Source organism: Salvelinus alpinus, chromosome 10, assembly GCF_045679555.1.
Source record: "Salvelinus alpinus chromosome 10, SLU_Salpinus.1, whole genome shotgun sequence".
NCBI lineage: Eukaryota > Metazoa > Chordata > Actinopteri > Salmoniformes > Salmonidae > Salvelinus > Salvelinus alpinus.
The window spans coordinates 35,431,119-35,451,441 of NC_092095.1; the positions used below are offsets into that span (position 1 = coordinate 35,431,119).

General features: G+C 42.8%; 1 protein-coding gene across 5 annotated transcripts in view; it reads right to left on the reverse strand.

The window, feature by feature from the left end:
- Positions 1-20,323, reverse strand: part of LOC139532002 (disks large-associated protein 1-like) — a 282,607-nt gene that overhangs the window by 170,697 nt on the left and 91,587 nt on the right. For 4 of the 5 annotated variants that reach the window (XM_071329088.1, XM_071329085.1, XM_071329087.1 and 1 more), the window contains exon 2: positions 13,894-13,975. The gene's annotated coding sequence lies outside the window, so the exon portion shown is untranslated. The remainder of the gene's footprint in view (positions 1-13,893; positions 13,976-20,323) is intronic. The other variant, XM_071329086.1, reaches the window with a different exon arrangement.

A 20,323-nucleotide genomic window follows, 5' to 3' on the forward strand; every position in this document is an offset into this window, starting at 1 on the left:
TTTCTGGTCTAATGTAAATTTTGTTAGCACTCCTTTAATGCCCTCTGGAAAAAGGGGTGTTCCATCCTTTTGGCATAATGTCTGTGCTCACGTGGGCGTGGTTACTGACTGGGTAAAACTTTATATGACAACAATTATCTAATTTAGAAGGCTAAATTCACATTGTTATCTTTTCCCAAATAGTTTCATATTTAATCATATAAGGTTTACAACATTTAGATGTAAATCTGATATCTATATTGTGAAAGCTCTTAAAGATACAGTTATGTTGTTATACCATCCGTAATGACATCACAACATGCTAAATTATATGACATGATTATTGTTTCGATCCCCACCAACCGTTTATTGTGTCATTATCCACTTTTGGATGTTGGATGTTGGATGTTGGAGTTTTGACAGCAGATTCTCTCTCTACACAGATCAGATTCCTTTGTTCAACACTGCAGGTCCAGAGAGAGAATTTACAACCGGTCGTTAAAGTCATAAGACTGGCCCACTTCCCCCCTCCTCTCTGGTGGGAGAGCGGGGGTGGCCTCTCTTGATCCTCACCCAGGAGGGAAAGTCATGACAACCCTTTAAGGGTCTAGATAGCACCTTTTTTCTCTCTAAGAGTGTATATAGGGAATAGGGTGCCATTTGGAACATAACCCATATGTAGTTCTCCCCCTCTTAGGTCCATGGTTTAGCCAGGCCTGTTCTTAAAGATGCTCTGATGTGACATCAGCCCCACTGTACTCTCCCATGCATACTGACCCCCCAGGGCATAGCGCTCACTCATTACTCTGCTGCAGTACAGAGGGAGAAAGACAGAGAGGGGGGAAAGATATATGCAGGAATGGAGGGAGGAGAGGGGGGAGAGAGAATGTGAAATTGTGCTGCTACTGTGACCGATGGAGAAAGAGATTGAGTTAGGGGGAAGCAAGAGAGGCGACAATTTCAAAGGGCTGCAGAGTTGACATATTTTCATGCAAATACTCCTGCAATGGGTGAGATAACCAGAGGCAGGAAGGGGAAATATGCCCTATTTGTATAAAACCACGACAAAACTAGCCTGAGATAAGCTTTGCTCCTCCAGTATACCTGAAGCTCTTGCTGTGTGTCATTGAACAGAGCATTATAAGATATTCACACACTGAAAACTGCTACCGGCAAAGTTTGGTGGGCGCAACACACAATGCATTTCTGTGAGATTACATTCCGAGCCCCACTCTGAATTACAATGAATCATTCAGAACGTCCAGTCCTCTAGTCTCAGAGCTGAAGAGGGCTCCGATGTTCATCTCCGGTCCAATTGGAGGATTGTTTCTCATCCAAGCCCGCCGCACCTCTTACGTGTGAACTGCATTAGAAAAGCGAATGAAAAGCGAGAAAGATTGAAGTAGAACATGAATTGTGGGGAGTGACCGTTGAGGTGCCGGGGCCCCTGAAGTACTTTGCCACATAAATGACCTAGGGTTAAACACAGACAGACAGGGTCAAACAAAGAGACAGACAGGGCCCAAAAGTAGGGCTCTTCTCAAAATGTGTGCACTATTTAGGGAATATGGTGCCATTTGGCACAGAGACTGTATCCATTCAAAACCAACAAGCCCACAACATGCCAGAGACTTGTGAAAATGTGAATGGGAAGAAGCGTAGGTACAAATGACACCCCTACTGCAGAGGTGAACTATCATACAACATTCATACCTTTGGTGGCGAATCACAGAATAGAGAGAGCGAGTGTATTTGTGTCAGTATTGTACTGTTACACATTTAATGCACTGGTGGAGCTAGAAACAAGGATTTCGCTGCACCTGCTTTAAGATCTGCTAATCTGTGTACACAACAAATACACTTTGGTTTGATTTGAGAGAAAGACGTAATATACATGTGTGATGTAAACATATGTTTCCCATGCCAATAAAACCCTTGGAATTGAATTTAATTGAAAGAGTTGAAACAGGAAATCAAGCGTAGAGGGGTAATGGTAATCTGCTGTTACAGGCTTCATCGGAAACCCAATGAGGTGTGAAATGTGCCGGTTATTCAGCAACTCAAATGAGTTTTCAATTTTATAAAGGTACACACAGATAGCAGCACGGCTGACCTGCGCAGAATCAACCTAATATTATCTTATAAATTAGGTAAAGTAGAACTGTAAACTGTAAAGATCCGTGGGGCGACGCACAATTGGCATAGCGTCGTCCGGGTTAGGGAGGGTTTGGCCGGTAGGGAGGGTTTGGCCGGTAGGGATATCCTTGTCTCAGTATGTAAAAATGTAATAAAATGTATGCACTCTACTGTAAGTCGCTCTGGATAAGAGCGTCTGCTCTTGGCCGGTAGGGATATCCTTGTCTCAGTATGTAATAAAATGTATGCACTCTATTGTAAGTCGCTCTGGATAAGAGCGTCTGCTAAATGACTAAAATGTAAAAAAAAAATGTAAAATGTAAAGTAGGTACAATGTTTAGGTTACGAGACGCTAACGTTAAACCTAAACTTTGTTACAGTAAGTTTGCAAATAAGGTAATTATTTTGGTTTAATGAACAGAGATGCCAAAAGGGCTTTTTGCTACGCATATTTTGGTGTTTAATTAATAAAAAACCTTACTTAGACCTAATTAATACTTTTATCATAAAAAAACTATTAATTTCAGGCCATTGCATTATGCATAGAGTTTCTAATGGTTTGCATATTAAAATAATCCTTAAATGGCCAATTACAGTTGGGTGTACACGCATATTTCAATTCAACTGAGAGCCCTCAAACGGTGGCCTGTGTATCAAATGGCACCCTATTCCCTGTATAGGGCCTTGGTCTAACTTAATGCATTAAAAAAGGGAATAGGGTGGCAATTAGGAGGAATCCTATACTGAATGTTTCTGGTGTAAAATCTTGATGAATGTAAAATAGTACTAGGCCAAATTAACTGTCGGTTGAAAGTTACGGAGAGAGAGAGCATCACTGGCCAGTGATGATAACATTGTTAAGCTGATATATTAAATGGTTGCACATGACAAATAGTGACGAGCACAGTGAAAAATAAGATCCAAACGAATTGACATCCATTAGAAAATGGAAATCACTTGCAAACCTCTTGAGCAACGAGGCAAGCAATGACATGATGTATAAGATGCGCAGGCCGAAAAAGCGTTTGTTGTTTAATTTCTACATTTAATTTAAATACGAGTTTCTATGTTATATTTTTCATTAGGCTACATGTAGCTTACACTGAAATATTATTTGCTGTAGTCACAATGACAAACACACTGAAACACTGATGAAAGGTTTGCGTTACTACCTTAATAGGTATACAGCGTGCAGTAGGATGCTTTGATCAGATAGTTGATTGACAGGTGTCATTTTGGAGGGGGAGGGTTACACGTTTGTTTTTTTAAACGCTTGTGGAGGGCCAGGTAAAATATATTTTCCTCAGGGAAGGGCCATCCATTTTCATTTCAAAGAGGTCGGATTACCTCCAGGTATCCCTCAATATAAATAACAATCACTCCCTTAGGCGAACCACAGTATTTGATTTGTGTCAACCAGGAAATGGCGGAGCGATTTCTGCATAGTGCATCTTTAATGAATGCATCAAGGGCAGCTTCTGGCTGCTCCTCCTTACACACATTAGATTAACTTAAAAAAATATATATAATATTTAACTAGGCAAGTCAGTTAAGAACAAATTCTTATTTACAATGACAGCCTAGAAACATTGGGTTAACTGCCTTGTTCAGGGGCAGAACGACAGATTTTTACCTTGTCAGCTCGGGGATTCGATCGAGCAACCTTTTGGTTACTGGCCCCACGCTCTAACAACTAGCCTACCTGCCGCCCAAACTTCAACATAGGAATCAAAACATTTTGTATGATCTCTTATACTGTACACTCTTTTAGGCCCAGCCTTTGGAACTTTGGCTTTTCTGGATATAGCCACAATATTATGGTCACTACATCAAATGTGTGTGGATACAGCTTTAGAACAAAGTTCTGCAGCGTTAGTAAAAGTGTGATCAATACACGTGGGTGATATAGGTCCTGTACTGTTTGTAAATACCCTGGTAGGTTGATTGATAACCTGAATCAGATTACAGGCACTGGTTACAGTAAGAAGCTTCCTCTTGAGGGGAAGCTTTGGGCCCTGGACAAAAGCAGTACAGTATCTAGGGAATATGATGCCATTTGGGACACAGATGCAGTCTATAGGCTTGTAGGCCAGTTGTACACGCATTACTACATGCCTTACTACTAGCTACTTGTTCAGTATCAATGACAAACAGCATGTCAGAAAAGCTGTTCTGAGATAAGCATGACGGGTGATCGACCATATCTCCAGCACATGGTTACTGGTGTGTGTAATGTCCAGCTGGCTGTGCAATGACTGACCTCAGTCCCTCCTCTCCTCTATACTCTGTTCTTCCCCAACCCCAGTCATCTGCTCTGCTCTGTCTGTTCTGGGCTGCATCCTAAATGGCACTGTGTTCGCTATATAGTACACTACTTCAAAAGTAGTGCACTAAATATGGAATAGGGTGCTATTTGGGATGCTATCCTGCTGTGTTCCCAATTGCCAAGCAGCCAATATTTGCTCCATCAGATCACACATAATTACGGTCCACTCCCTAATCTGTACCAACACACTTGGCAGCTGCAGTTTGATGTCGCAGCGGCAGTGTTCTACACAGGACCACATCAAGATCTCCTCAGACGGATACCTGTGTTATTGTGTTCAGCGCTCTCTTTTTTCTCTCTCTCGCAAACTTGTTCTCTATCTCTCAAACTAGTTCCCTCCCTACCTCCCTCCAAACCTCTGATACACTCTATTGGCTTACAGTCTTTTTTCCGGCGCATTACCACTTCTGAAATGGCCCTTTAACTCAAGTCAGCATGATGAGACTTTTTCAAATGGGAAAGCTGTAAAGGCTGCAAATCCAGGGATGTGACTTAACTTTAACATTCATCTGAAGACTGTTATATTTCTAATTAACTAAATATGTTTAATTGTTACCCAATTCAATTAATCATGTAACAATTAACTCATTAGGATCTGGGGAACCACGAGAGCGGTTATTTAAAGAGTTACCATCTCCCGGACTAAACTCGTAGTTGCCCGGTATCTGGTGACTTGTCGTGCAGTCCTGAACAGAACTACAGAATTGATTTCCCTTCCATTCGCTCTTGAAGATGCTTCTTTGAAGATAGGCTTGCCAGCCGTATCGATGGTTCCCCAGTGGGGTGATGAGAGTAGCGTAATACGATGGTTTGAGCAGAGCAACAGGACGGTCCTACTTAACCCTTGTGTAGTCTTAACATTCTGTATATTCCACTTGTCTTAAGGGTAAAAAATGACCCGCCTTCACTAAACCCCTAAAATAAAGCAGCTTAATTGAATTTTAAACCCCAAATCTATTTTGCATGAAGAAACAACCTGTCTTTCATCACAAAATTTGTGAATATCTGGGTTTTCCTTCTTCACAATGCAGAAAGACTGCATTTAAACAGTGGACACCACTCGTTTTTTTTACAACACACCAGTCATAATTGTTTTCTTTACTAAAGTAAAGGTTTATTATTATTATTGCTAAAGGTACTGCATAGGTGTAAACATATATTTTTTTAGCAAGAAATAGCACTTGTATAGCCTAAGAAAGTAGCAGAAATGTGCAGGAAGTAGTTTTGAATGCATTTTATTGAAGGGAAACAATAACAGTCTTGAACATTTTTGGCAACATAGTGATATATTCTTATATACTGTACAATTAGGAATTCAACTACAAAATACTAGTCTTCTCCCATTTTTTTTACCATTGCCCCCACCCACAAGGTGTATAAACAACAACAATAATTAAGAATAAAATAAGATAATAGATACAAAACAAAAACATGAAGAACATAAATCAATCAACTCTAATTAGCACATGTAGGACAGTATGCAAGTGTGTGTGCATGGACTTTGCAGATGTATTTCTCACATGTGCAGCACATAGTATTTGTTTTACAGTCCTTCTTTGAGTGGCAGAATTGGCATCTCCTCCACTTGCCTGCCCCAGCTGCAGCCTCAGGTGGATCAGGACATGATTCAGCCCCCTGAACAGCTTTCACAAGCGCTGCAGAGGCTGCTGTGTGGAGGGGGCAATCCCTTCTTTGAATGTGTGGGATTACAAGTGCCTTTCCCAGCTGCTCCAGGAACACCCTCCTCTTGTTCCGCTTATCAGGCATCCAGGTAGGGTTGCTCTTGTTCCATATCATGAAGGCATTGTATGAGGACACATCAATGGTGTTATGGAAGATGCCCAGGGGCCAGCGGGCTGTCATCCTTCTGCAGCTGTAAGTTCCAATCACCTTGTCCAGGATGTCCACGCCTCCTTTGTTGTGGTTGTAGTCCAGAATGATGGCTGGCTTCCTGTCCTCACAATCACTGATCTCAGCCTTTTTGTGCAGTGTGCTCAGGAGGACCACATTCCTCTTTGGGAGGTAAGAAACCAGAGTGGTGGTGGGGGTGAAGGCAAACTTTGATGAGAAGGCCTCTCTCCTCCTTGTTGTGAGGAGTGCAGTGGGGAGCTCAGGCTTGTTCTTTCTAACTGTGCCAACCATGGTGATCTTCCTCTTCAGGAGCTGCTGGCTGAATTCATAAGAGGTGAAGAAATTGTCACACGTGACATTGTGCCCCCTCAGTCTATCTGTCACATTAAGCACAACCCGCATCCCCTGGTTCTTCTCCGGGCCTCCACTGGTCAGCTTCCCTGTGTAGACTTGCATCTTCCAAGTGTAGCTGGATTGTGCATCACAGGCCACCCATATCTTGATGCCACACTTTGCTGGCTTGCTGGGCATATACTATCGGAAAGGACAGCGACCTTTTGACAAAAGAGATTACTATCAGTAATTATTATCAGTGTCACAAAAAACAATTACATATCAATGATATTACAGCAATATACCATATAATTAACAGTGAAAATCACTTACATTACATACATGAAAATAAAAATGTACCTCTGAATGGAACCAGTTGCTCATCCACTGTTACCTCAGGCCCAGGGTTGTAGAGGCATGACAAACGCTCCACCCACTTCTCCCAGACCTCTCCTATGGCCGCCAGTTTGTATCTCACATGTCTTGCAGGTCTTGACTCACGGTTATCAAATCGTAGCATTCTTGAGAAAGTGTGAAAGACTTTCAGTGGCATCGTGGCACGGAAATCGCCCTTCCACTCTCTGCATCCCAGAGTCTACATGTAGCCTCGTCTCGGGACCTATACACACCTGCTAAGATTAGCAGCCCTATGTAGGCACGCAGGTCAATCTCATCCATCCTTTTCCAGTTGTCTCCATATTTACGGAAACCCTCCATATTTTTCATCTCGTGGATGATTTTTTCTATGGCTGGTGTGATGAACATGTCGAATGTTGAGGCGATGTCCTGGGCATGGGCAACTGCATGTCTTGTGGGCCCTGGGGTCATCGTTATGAAATGTTGTGCTGCCATCCTGCCCTGGTTGTCATATGGTGACAAGGACCTTGTTATTTGACAAAAATGTATCTTTCAGCTTGGGGGATTTCTTCTTAATCTGAAGATGAGGCATTGTTCTCTTGGCTGTATTCTTCCCCATCTTCTTCTTCAGATACCTCCTCCTCTTCTAAATCATTCTTCTCTTGTTCCTCCTGGACATCTGAAAAAAATCTGATCTACGAGCTGTTGGGCACTGAAATGTGCACTCATGGCTTCAGCAAAGAGATAACTGGGGGGACTGTCATCTGCAGCACCTTTTATAGCCTCTGACTGCATTCCCCATTAGTAAACACTGCTTTCTTCAAGAACTGTTTATCTTGTCTGAGATTGTTTTTATTTTGTCTGTGAACTTGAGTCACGTGTGGGGTCGTGGAGGGGAGATGCTGCACATGCACAAGGAAATTTTAGCTTTGTCTGAGTTCAATCAGTAGCACACATAATCTCAATTTCGCATTGTGTGTGTGTGTGTGTGTGTGTGTGTGTGTGTGTGTGTGTGTGTGTGTGTGTGTGTGTGTGTGTGTGTGTGTGTGTGTGTGTGTGTGTGTGTGTGTGTGTGTGTGTGTGTGTGTGTGTGTGTGTGTGTGTGTGTGTCTTTGTGGTTTTTGTGGTGTGTAAAATATTTTATAACTGCCGGGTCAAAAATGACACTAAGAAATCTTTGTACCCTGGTGGTGTATAGCTTTCATGGAAATATGAACAAAGGCAATGTTTCACTTTTTCTAATGTTGGGGTCACTCAAGGAAAAGTTACAACATTTAAAGTTGAAAAATATAATTTGGGGGTTCTCTCTGCTGTTAAACATAGTGGTGGGTCATTTTTGACCCTTAAGGCAACACAAGGGTTAAATTCGCTTTCAAAGATACTTTCTTTAGAACAGCTAATCAGCTGTACCAGTGATTGTCCGGGAGGTGATTTTATCGTCTCCACCTCGTGTTGAGATTCAAAGTTCAAACCATTTTAAACGTGCAGCTGCTGCTTCACACTTTTCTTGCATAATGTGTTTTTTTCTTAACCCATCATTTATACCTTTTGCTCGAAAGGGGCGGCTCCAGCAGGCTGGCACGCTCCCGGACCTCACTCCGGGGCGGTGATTACTCACTGTGCAAAGTCATGGAAAATAAATATCTCATAACTTCTCAAATCACATCCCTCTCTTAACAAAAACAATTGAATAATTTTTCATATTACATGCACAACGCATCGTATGGAAACTTAATATATGCAGTGGGTATACTTTCTAAGTTACAGTATTTCCTTTATAATTTTTTTTAATGACGTCACAAAATTACAAACAAAATTACATTAGTGTTCTATAGATCACCTCTAACCATTCCCCACATTATATGTTAGATATATTGTTCCAGAATTAGCTTTTGAACGTGTTAGAGTTTCAGCGGGAAAAGGTCTGTTGAGACAAAGCACATTCCTTTGTTGAATTTGGAGAGCACAGGCTTGGATCTTTTCCGTTGATTTACAACAGGACGTGAGTTGTTAATCCCCACTAGTTCTTTCCTTCCCCTTCTACAGGTGATTGGGGGTCTGATTGAAGTTATTCAATGCAAACCTGATCTGACCTATTTGGATTCTCATGGTCAGTTATGACACCAGGATCCAGGCATGCAGGCAGGCAGGCAGGCAGGCAGGCGCGCACGCACGCACGCGCACACACACACACACACACACACACACACACACACACACACACACACACACACACACACACACACACACACACACACACACACACACACACACACACACACACACACACACACACACACACACACACACACACACACACACACACACACACGCTGGAGTAGGGCACGATGTAGGGCTACATGACTTGCCACAGGGAGTTTATGTCCTCCACTCACAGTAGTTACCTAAACTACTAACGTGTTCACGTTCTTAATACAGTGAAACATATCACTTTTTAAGGAGTGATATGTAGAAATCGCTCCACCATTTCAAGGTTGCTAAATGTCGAATAGTTTGCCTAACAAAACAAGCGATGTACAGTGCATTCGGGAAAGTTCAGACCCCCTGACTTTTTCCACATTTTGTTACATTACAGCCTTATTCTAAAATTGATTAAACTAATATTTTCCCTCATCAATCTACACAATACCCCAGAATGACAAAGTGAAAAAAGTTTTTTTAGAAATGTTTGCAAATCTATAAAAAAAATTAAAATAAGAAATACCTTATTTATATAAGAATTCAGACCCTTTTGCTATGACACTCGAAATTGAGCTGAGGTGCATCCTGTTTCCATTTATCATCCTTGAGAAGTTTCTTCAACTTGATTGGAGTCCACCTGTGGTAAATTCAATTGATTGGACATTATTTGGAAAGGCACACACCTGTCTATATAAGGTCCCACAGATGACAGAGTATGTCAGAGCAAAAACCAAGCCATGAGGTCGAAGGAATTGTCCTTAGAGCTCCAAGACAGGATTGTGTCAAGGCACAGATCTATGGAAGCGTCCCAAAATTGTATTGAAGGTCCCCAGGAACACAGTCGCTCCATCAATCTTAAATGGAATCATCAAGACTTTTCCTAGAGCTGGCTGCTCGGCCAAACTGAGCAATCAGGGGAGAAGAGCCTTGGTCAGTGAGGTGATCAAGAACCCGATGGTCACTCTGACTGTGCTCGAAAGTTCCTCTGTGGAGATGGGAGAACATTCCAGGAGGACAACCATCTCTGCAGCACTCCAACAAATCAGGCCTTTATGGTAGAGTGGCCAGACGGAATCCACTCCTCAGCAAAAGGCACATGACAGCCTGCTTGTAGTTTGCCAAAAGGCACCTAAAGAACTCTCAGACCATGAGAAACAAGATTCTCTGGACTGATGAACCCAAGACTGAATTCTTTGGCATGAATGCCAAGCGTCACGTCTGGAGGAAACCTGGCACCATCCCTACGGTGATAAAAGTCACCTTGTCCGAGAGAGGTTTACAATTGAAGTCGGAAATTTACATACACCGGAGCCAAACACATTTAAACTCAGTTTTTCACAATTCCTGACTTTTAATCAGAGTACAAATTCCCTGTCTTAGGTCAGTTAGGATCATCACTTTATTTTAAGAATGTGAAATGTCAGAATAATAGTAGAGAGAATGATTTATTTCAGCTTTTATTTCCTTCCTCACATTCCCAGTGGGTCAGAAGTTTACGTACACTCAATTAGTATTTGGTAGCATTGCCTTGAAATTGTTTAACCTGGGTCAAACGTTTTGGGTAGAATTCCACAAGATTCCCACAATAAGTTGGGTGAATTTTGGCCCATTCCTCCTGACAGAGCTGTGTAACTGAGTCAGGTTTGTAGGCCTCCTTGCTCGAACACGCTTTTCAGTTCTGCCCACACATTTTCTATAGGGTTGAGGTCAGGGCTTTGTGATGTCCACTCCAATACCTTGACTTTGTTGTCCTTAAGCCATTTTGCCACAACTTTAGAAGTATGCTTGGGGTCATTATCCATTTGGAAGACCCATTTGTGACCAAGCTTTAACTTCCTGACTGATGTCTTGAGATGTTGCTACAATATATCCACATAATTCTCCTGCCTCATGATGCCACCTATTTTGTGAAGTACACCAGTCTCTCCTGCAACAAAGCACCCCCACAACATGATGCCACCCCCATGCTTCATGGTTGGGATGGTGTCCTTCGGCTTGCAAGCCTCCCCCTTTTCCCTCCAAACATAACGATGGTCAATATGGCTAAACAGTTCTATTTTTGTTTCATCTGACCAGAGGACATTTCTCCAAAAAGTACGATCTTTGTCCCCATGTGCATTTCAAAACCGTAGTCTGGCTTTTTTATGGCGGTTTTGGAGCAGTGGCTTATTCCTTGCTGAGCGGCATTTCAGGTTATGTCGATATAGGACTCGTTTTACTCTGGATATAGATACTTTTGTACCTGTTTCCTCCATCATCTTCACAAGGTCCTTTGCTGTTGTTCTGGGATTGATTCGCACTTTTCGCACCAAAGTACGTTCATCTGTAGGAGACAGAACGTGTCTCCTTCCTGAGCGGTATGACGGCTGGGTGGTCCCATGGTGTTTATACTTGCATACTATTGTTTGTACAGATGAACATGGTACCTTCAGGCGTTTGGAAATTGCTCCCAAGGATGAAGCAGACTTATAAGGTCTACTAATTCTTTTTTGAGGCCTTGGCTGATTTCTTTTGATTTTCCCATGATGTCCAGCAAAGAGGCACTAAGTTTGAAGGTAGGCCTTGAAATACATCCACAGGTACACCTCCAATTGACTCAAATGATGTCAATTAGCCAATCAGAAGCTTCTAAAACCGTGACATAATTTTCTGGAATTTTCCAAGCTGTTTAAAGGCACAGTCAACTTAGTGTATGTAAACTTCTGACCCACTGGAATTGTGATACAGTGAATTATAAGTGAAATAATCTGTCTGTAAACAATTGTTGGAAAAATTACTTGTGTCATGCACAAAGTAGATGTCCTAACCGACTTGCCAAAACTATAGTTTGTTAACAAAAATGAGTTTTAATGACTCCAACCTAAGAGTATGTAAACTTCCGACTTCAACTGCACATGGTTATCAAAACATCATGCCAGGGTAAGCCTACACGAAACACAGCCCTTATTTTAAGGGTTTCTAAAATCCCTATGTGAAAAATGAATGGTGGAAAAAAGATTGGAAACGATATCCTGTTTGACCGCTAGGTTTTATGGGTATTATGACACCTCCGCAGTGAGGCTCTATATTTGTACTTTAGCCAAATTCATTTGAATTGTATTCATATTATCAATTTCTGAAATCTTCATCTGTTCAGAATTGTCACACATATTCCAACTTTTAACATCACTCAAATTAACGGACTCATGATCGGACTAAAGATTCTTCTGAACATGTTTTTTTTTCTTCAGTACTTTGTTCGGCAAAGTGCATCCTAACACAATTTGCACTACATCTAACACTTTACCAGAATCTACTAGCTACACAGTACACAGCAGTAACTCTCCTCTCCTGCAGAGTCCTGTTGCTAGCCTAATGTTTAATCTGGTGGTGTTGCAAATGGCACCCTATTCCCTTTATAGTGCACTACTTGGTCTGCCCTACCCTGGTCAAAAGTCATACAATATAAATGTAATATGGTGCCATTTTGGATGCAACCAGAGGTATGTTCTGGTGGCAGCTGTGTCCCTACTTTACCATACTCTACCTCTCTGAACTCACTAAACTCTCCAGCTAGCTACCTAAAAGCTGTTTTAAGCCTCACAGCCAACCCCATAGGATTACTGCTGTATAATGCATTCCAATTCAGACACTCACACAGTGCTTGAAGTGGACTGAAATAGATGCTCATTTTGGGTGTCTGTCCAAATGTTATTTTGGTGCCAGTGCTCGTCATATTTTGAAGCCATTATTCTATAAAAGGTGCCAGTACTCAAGCAGTATAATATTTGAGGTAAAGGTACTCTGTGTGTATTGGCCCAATTCAAGCACTGCATACAGTACGGCCTCGGAAGTTCAACACACCAATACTACCAAACACAGAATGGAGCATTTTCTCTCTTCTCAATCTTCCGCAGCATAGCCAGAGTTGGTTTGAATATGGCTGGCCGAGAGTAAACAAGTTCAGCACTTTTTATCTCCCAACAAACACGTTTCCTTCCTTCTTTGGAGTATAAACTCTTATAATCTCAGGGCCAACATCTGGTGTGCCACCAAATATCATTAAATGTTCTGAACCGTGTAGAAAAAAAAGTCATGGCTACTGGAGAGCTGCTGAGGCGACAGACACAAAGAGCGCATAGCTGATTCAGCCCCAATCTTACTCTTTCTCTCTCCCATCCCTCTCTCCATCTCCATCTCTGCTTCCCACTCCATGTCTGACTTCTTCTATCCTTCATTATCCTCCCCCTCTCCCTTCTCTTCCTACATCTCTCCCTCTCTGTCCGATCTGACAGACACCCACACTCCAATGTGTTCCCGTCCGTGCGTGTCATAACTGGGGTTACAGCAAGGTTGTTGCCGTCTAATGCAATGTTTTGTCAGAAAGGTCAAAGTTCAATGAAAAGACCTCGTGTATTGGTCTGAATAATGATGACAGCCGGGGCCAGCCTTGACAGACCTGATCATGGCAAAACATACCAACGGCATCCTACTGTGACACTTTCAGTATTTTGAAAGTTCTACATCTTGAAATCTTGATTGCTGACGTGCAAAACATTTTGGGACTGTATCAACAGTGGCTCTTATGCTTTAAAGTATCGGTACTGCAACCCAACCTTCAGATCAGAATGTGCATCTTTTCTCTTGCTTGCAAAAAACGTGCCCTGGGAACGTTTTCATCATGAGGTTGGGTTGCAGTATAGCTATAAAGCAGATATAAATGAACTCACCCACTTTATTGTCTCCTCTTCCACATAATGTCTCGCCAGTCCTTAAATCCAAGCCCGTTGTCCTCCATGCAAGCGGGCAGGTCTTTAATAAAAACAGAACAGGAGAGAGAGAGAGAGAAAAACAATGTTGAGAGAACATAAAAAAATTGAATAAATAAATAACAGTTTTGTTTTAAGGCAATTACACTGCTCAAGGAATAAGAAAATAAGAGACTTAACTCTCAAACCAGAAATGCTTGGTTGGAGAGACATTCAACACTGTAACGTATTCAGCTAAGATGAGTTTTGCTAAAAGATCAAACCTGCGCTGTCTCAGTTCTCATCCCAAACGCGGTCCTTTGGGAAGCCGTGAGATATAGCATGAAAGAGAGAACATGCACGGAATCCGCCCCCCCCCCCCAAAAAAGGTGAAGATAGAGCAAGCATTTCATTTTAAGCCTATTTGTGCTCCTTGAAATATATTTGGCTGAGGGGTCCTGCAGTCTCTTTTTGAGGAACTGCACTCAGTCCCAAATGTCATCAAATCAAAAATCAAATGAAATTTCATGTCACATGCGCCGAATACAACAGGTGTAGACCTTACAGTGACATGCTTACTTACAAGCCCTTAACCAACAATGCAGTTTAAAGAAAACACCAAAAAAACGTAACAGATAAGAATGACAAATGATTAAAGAGCAGCAGTAAATAACAATAGCAGGGCTATATACAGGGGGTACCGGTACAGAGTCACTGTGCGGGGGCACCCGTATCGAGGTAAGAGGTAAAATGAACATGTAGGTAGAGTTATTAAAGTGACTATGCATAGATAATAACAGAGAGTAGCGGCAGTGTTCCAGAGGGGGGGGGGGGGGGGGGGCAATGCAAATAGTCTGGGTAGCCATTTGATTAGCTGTTCAGGAGTCTTATGGTTTGGAGGTAGAAGCTATTTAGGAGCCTCTTGGACCTAGACTTGGCGCTCCGGTACCGCTTGCCGTGCGGTAGCAGAGAGAACAGTCTATGACTAGGGTGGCTGGAGTCTTTGACAATTTTTAGGGCCTTCCTCTGACCCTGCCTGGTATGGAGGTCCTGGATGGCAGGAAGCTTGGCCCCGGTGATCTACTGGGCCATACGCACTACCCTCTGTAGTGTCTTGTGGTTGGAGGCTGAGCAGTTGCTAGTTGGTGTGCTTGGACCATGTTAGTTTGTTGGTGATGTGGACGCCAAGGATCTTGAAGCTCTCAACCTGCTCCGCTACAGCCCCGTCGATGAGAATGGGGGCGTGCTCGGTCCTCCTTTTCCTGTAGTCCACAATTATCTCCTTTGTCTTGATCACGTTGAGGGAGAGGTTGTTGTCCTTGCACCACACGGTCAGAACTCTGACCTCCTCCCTTCCACTGTTGTGTCATCAGCAAACTTAATGACGGTGTTGGAGTCGTGCCTGGCCGTGCAGTCATGAGTGAACAGGGATTACAGGAAGGGACTGAGCAAGCACCCCTGAGGGGCCCCCGTGTTGAGGATCAGCGTGACGGATGTGTTGTTTGCTACCCTTACCACCTGGGGGCGGAGGGAGGTGTTGAGTCCCAGGGTCCTTAGCTTAGTGACGAGCTTTGAGGGCACTATGGTGTTGAATGCTGAGCTGTTGTCAGTGAATAGCATTCTCACATAGCTGTTCCTTTTGTCCAGGTGTGAAAGGGCAGTATGTGCAATAGAGTGCAATAGAGATTGCATCATCTGTGGATCTGTTGGGGCGGTATGCAAATTGGAGTGGGTCTAGGGTTTCTGGGATAATAGTGCGGATGTGAGCCATGACCAGCCTTTCAAAGTATTTCATGGCTATTGACGTGAGTGCTATAGGTCGGTAGTCACTTAGGCAGGTTACCTTAGTGTTCTTGGGCACAGGGACTATGGTATTCTCCTCTCCCCTTCCATATTTAGTGCACTACGTTTAACCAGGGCTCTGATCAAAAGTAGTTCCCTATAAAGGGAATAGGGTGCCATTTGAGATGCAGTCTCAGAGATGCAGACTAATTTTCTACAGGCTGTGACTTCTTTCGTTTTGAGCAGTAAAGCAGACTGCCATTACCTAACTGCCATTCAATAGAAGACACGGCAATAAAATACTGTACAACATTCCTCATCAGTAGGAAAGCATATGCAAAGGGTGTGAGGAACGGCCTTAAAAGTGGGAAATCATCCTTTAATTAAATCTTAGATACAAGGAGAGGAAATGTGGGGGGAGAAGGGGATTGTGACAGGGGTATGGGGAGGGTCTGGCTGGGACAATGCTGGCTATTAGTAGTGCTCCTTGAGTGTGCCTCTCCTCTGCTCTCCTCTCCTCTGCCCTGCACTCCTCTCCCTGGTGTCTGATGCACCATGTCTGGGAGAAGACAATGTGGAAATGACAGACTCACACAATACCCTGAATCACCAGGGAAATCACATCCATGCACTCGAACACTCACCCCCTGATTAAAGTCCACCCGTCACCGGCCGGAACAGTGATGTGTGCGTGCATTCGTGTCCGAGTGTACGTTTCAGTTTCATCCAATCCCAGAACAAATGACATGCTGATTAAACTGCCAGTGACTCTTTAAACTGTAATTATATCTCTTTCTCTGATCCTGTTCCCCCCCCCCCCGCAGACTCATTTCCCTTCCCACTATGGCCCTCTTCATTACATCACTTGTACTGGGCTAAGCACTGAGGTGGCACTGTGTACATCCCAAATGGCACCCTCTTCCCTATATAGTGCACTACCTTTGACGCACATTATAGGGGATCGGGTGCTATTTGGGATGCAGACAGGTGTTAGAAGGAGATGGGCTTCAAATCTGCAACCCCCCCCCCCCCCCCCCCCCCCAATACACATACATTCACACACCTCCTGGAGCCAAATTAATTCTTGTCAGTGAGTGTATGGATTTCACATTAGAGTGTGTGAATTAATTACGTGTGCCCTTCAGAGGTCTGCTACACCAGTTTGGGGGCTGACAGCTCCAGACCAAAACTCAAAGCCCTGCATTTACATTACAAATATACTCTTTCTCTACTGTACATGATGGCTCAGTGCTGCACTCATTAGTAAGACTCAACAGATGTTGAGCTTCATGTCATAGTTTCCGTAGTTTCAACGGTTTGAGTAAAGTTTGGTTGATTAAACACTGATGTGACTCCACACTGTTCGCCGTCTTTGTAATTTTATCAGTAACTTACTGTATTAATCAACATTATGATACTGTATGAACTGAATACAGTATATTACTGAATACAGACCCCACCCCTTCCCCTCCCCCAACACATACACATTGTGGCCTGACGGACTGAATGGACTGACAGATTTTTCAGATTCATTTTTGATTGTTTTTGTTTGGATGAACATATGGTTTGCCTAATTTGAATTGATGACTTATTGCTTTAACTGTTTATTATTTGGATTTTTAAAATTAATTATGGATTCAATTGTAACTTTTTTGAACATTATAAACTATGATTTTGGGAAAAAACGAATAAATTGACCTTTAATGGTTGAGTGGCTAGCCTTTTGATCTGTTTTGCCCTGTAGTTAGTGATGGGGAAACGAAGCTTCCTGAAGCATTGAGCAGTTCCAGCCAATTGTGTCAAAAATAGGTTCATTACTCGAGGCTTTGATCAACACTAGTGGCACCTTCATGACCTGGCCACTGTAAATTGGTATAGAATCAGCTTGATCCCCTCTGTCGAGGATGCTTTGAACTTACTTTTTATATTTTCAGTGGTATTATTAACAAACATGACCACATAAAGACTGGTTCAGCCACTGGTTCGACTGTGATCTGGTAGAGTTACTCTACCATTTGGCGAAAGACAATTACTCCAGCTGACTGGCAAATGAGGCTATCCAGAAGGCCAGTTAGTTCCTTTAAGGAGCAGTTCTCTTTCTGTGGGTCTAACCCCAAGACGTTCTGGACAACGGTGAAAGACCTGGAGAATAAACCCTCCTCCTCACAGCTGCCCATGTCCATTAATGTTGATGATGTGGTTGTTACTGACAAGGAGCGCATGGCTGAGCTCTTTAATCATCACTTCATTAAGTCAGGATTCCTATTTGACTAAGCCATACCTCCTTGCCCGTCCAACACTTCCTTATCTCCCAGCCCTCCTAATGCGACTAGCCCTGATACCCTGACTACCCTGACTACTACTCGCGTCGCATGCGCGAGCGTTGCAAAATAAATTTAGGAATATATGTTATTCAGTTATTGCACCCACACTGCTCACGCGCGCCAACGAGCGTCTGTGTTGCCAAGGGCTAAAATAGAAGTCATTCCTATTTCTGACACAGATCGCGCCGCAAGTCCTGCCTCTCCCATCTCCACATTGGTTTATAGAAGCAGGTACCCACGTGCCATCTCCTCATTGGTTATACCCACATGGGTGATTGAAAGACGAACTGTTTTGCCGGTTGTCATGGTAATACTATGAAAGTGTAGATGCCAATCACCATATAAGTTCAAAGAAGAAAAAGCCTGGGAGGAGAGATGACTAGAAACGATTCGGTTGACCGTTTTATGTGTGGATTAATTGTCGTAGAGGACCTTGTGCATTTCAGGTAAAATAACAACTCAATGTTTATATCCCAGCAACAGCAAGCTAGCTAAATAGGACAAATTAGCTAGCAAGTGCAAGCTAACTAGCTAAATTGCCATACATGTTTAATGCTTTTCGACCTGTACCCAAATTAATGTCATTGGTTCAGAGTTTTTGATATTTTAACCTGCATGTCATGATCGCGTTTGGTGTGGGGGACAAAATAAATTTATGCACGATAGCGCACGCGTGCAGCCGGTTTGGGTTCCGTGTGATGCTCCTCCCTCTTTTCCTCCTGCCCCGCTACACAGTTTCTCCCTGCAGATGGTCACTGAGTCTGAGGTGCTAAAGGAGCTCCTTAAACTTGACCCCAAAAATCCATCTGGGTCAGATGGTTTAAATTCTTTCTTCTTTAAGGTTGCTGCCCCTATCATCACAGAGCCTATCACTGACATTTTTAACCTGTTTCCCCTCTCTGGGGTGGTTCCTATTGCTTTGAAGGCAGCCACGGTGTGTCCTTAAATTTAAAGGGGAGATCAAGCTGATCCTAACTGTTATAGCCACATTTATATCTTGCCCAGTTTATCAAAAGTGTTGGGAAAACATAGTCAATAATCAACTGACTGTCTTTCTTGATGTCTATAGTAATCTCTCTGGTATGCAATCTGGTTTCCGCCCAGGTTATGGATGTGTCCCTGCAACCTTAAAGGTCCTAAATGTCATCATTGCCCTTGATTCTAAGCAATGTTGTGCTGCTATTTTTATTGACTTGGCCAAAGCTTTTGATACGGTAGACCATTCCATTTTTGTGGGTCGGATAAGGAGTATTGGTGTCTCCAAGGGGCGTTTGGCCTGGTTTGCTAACTACCCCTCTCAAAAAGGGCAGTATAGGAAGTCCGAACATCTGCTTTCTCAACCACTGCCTGTCACCAAGGGAGTACCCCAAGGCTCGATCCTAGGCCCCACGCTCTTCTCAATTTACATCAACAACATAGCACAGGTAGTAGGAAACTCTCTCACCCCTTTATATGCAGATGATACAGTCTTATACTCAGCTGGCCCCTCCCCGGATTTTGTGTTAAACGCTCTACAACAAAGCTTTCTTTGTGTCCATCAAGCTTTCTCTACCCACATCAAAATGGTACAGTACAATTCTTTATATGATTAAACCACTGATTTGACGTTGCTGACTCTTCTCATCTGCAGTTAAAATAGACTTACAGGACTGGTGCACTGGATTCTTAATGTCATCCTATTTTAATCACCAAAGATTTATACAAATCTGGAATTATTTTAATCACCAGATATTTGGATATATTTAGAATGAGATTTTTGTTTTGGCATTTTCTCCATGTAGAGTTATGCAGTATTCGTCTCTGTTTGACAGTGTAATATTAGCGAATCATAGTACTCATTTTGTCCCATCACCCTGTGAGTTTTGCCAATAAGTTTATTGAGTTTTTCCAATGGTTGACATCATTTTCACTGATGGGATAAGGTCTTATAGAAAATGCCCCCCTTGGTGAGGGGGTCTGTAAAGACAGACAGTGAGTTTCCAAAGTAGTGCAATGTCAGTCTAATCTGCATCCCAAATTACAGCCTATACCATATTTAGTGCACCATAGCCCTGGTCAAAAGTAGTGGACTAAATAGGGAATAGGGTGCCATTTGGGACTAACTCTAAAATGAACTTACTGGGTCTTACTGAGTCATCATAGAAGAGGGTCTGTCTGTGGAGAAGCTTGTTGGAAAGGCTAAATCTAAATCCCCCTTTTCTGTCAATAATTCTCTGCTTTTTCACAGCCTTGCTAATCCTCTTTCTGACTCGCCTCTTTTCATCACCACAACAGCTGCCTCAAACAATCAGGCAAAAGCGGTCATG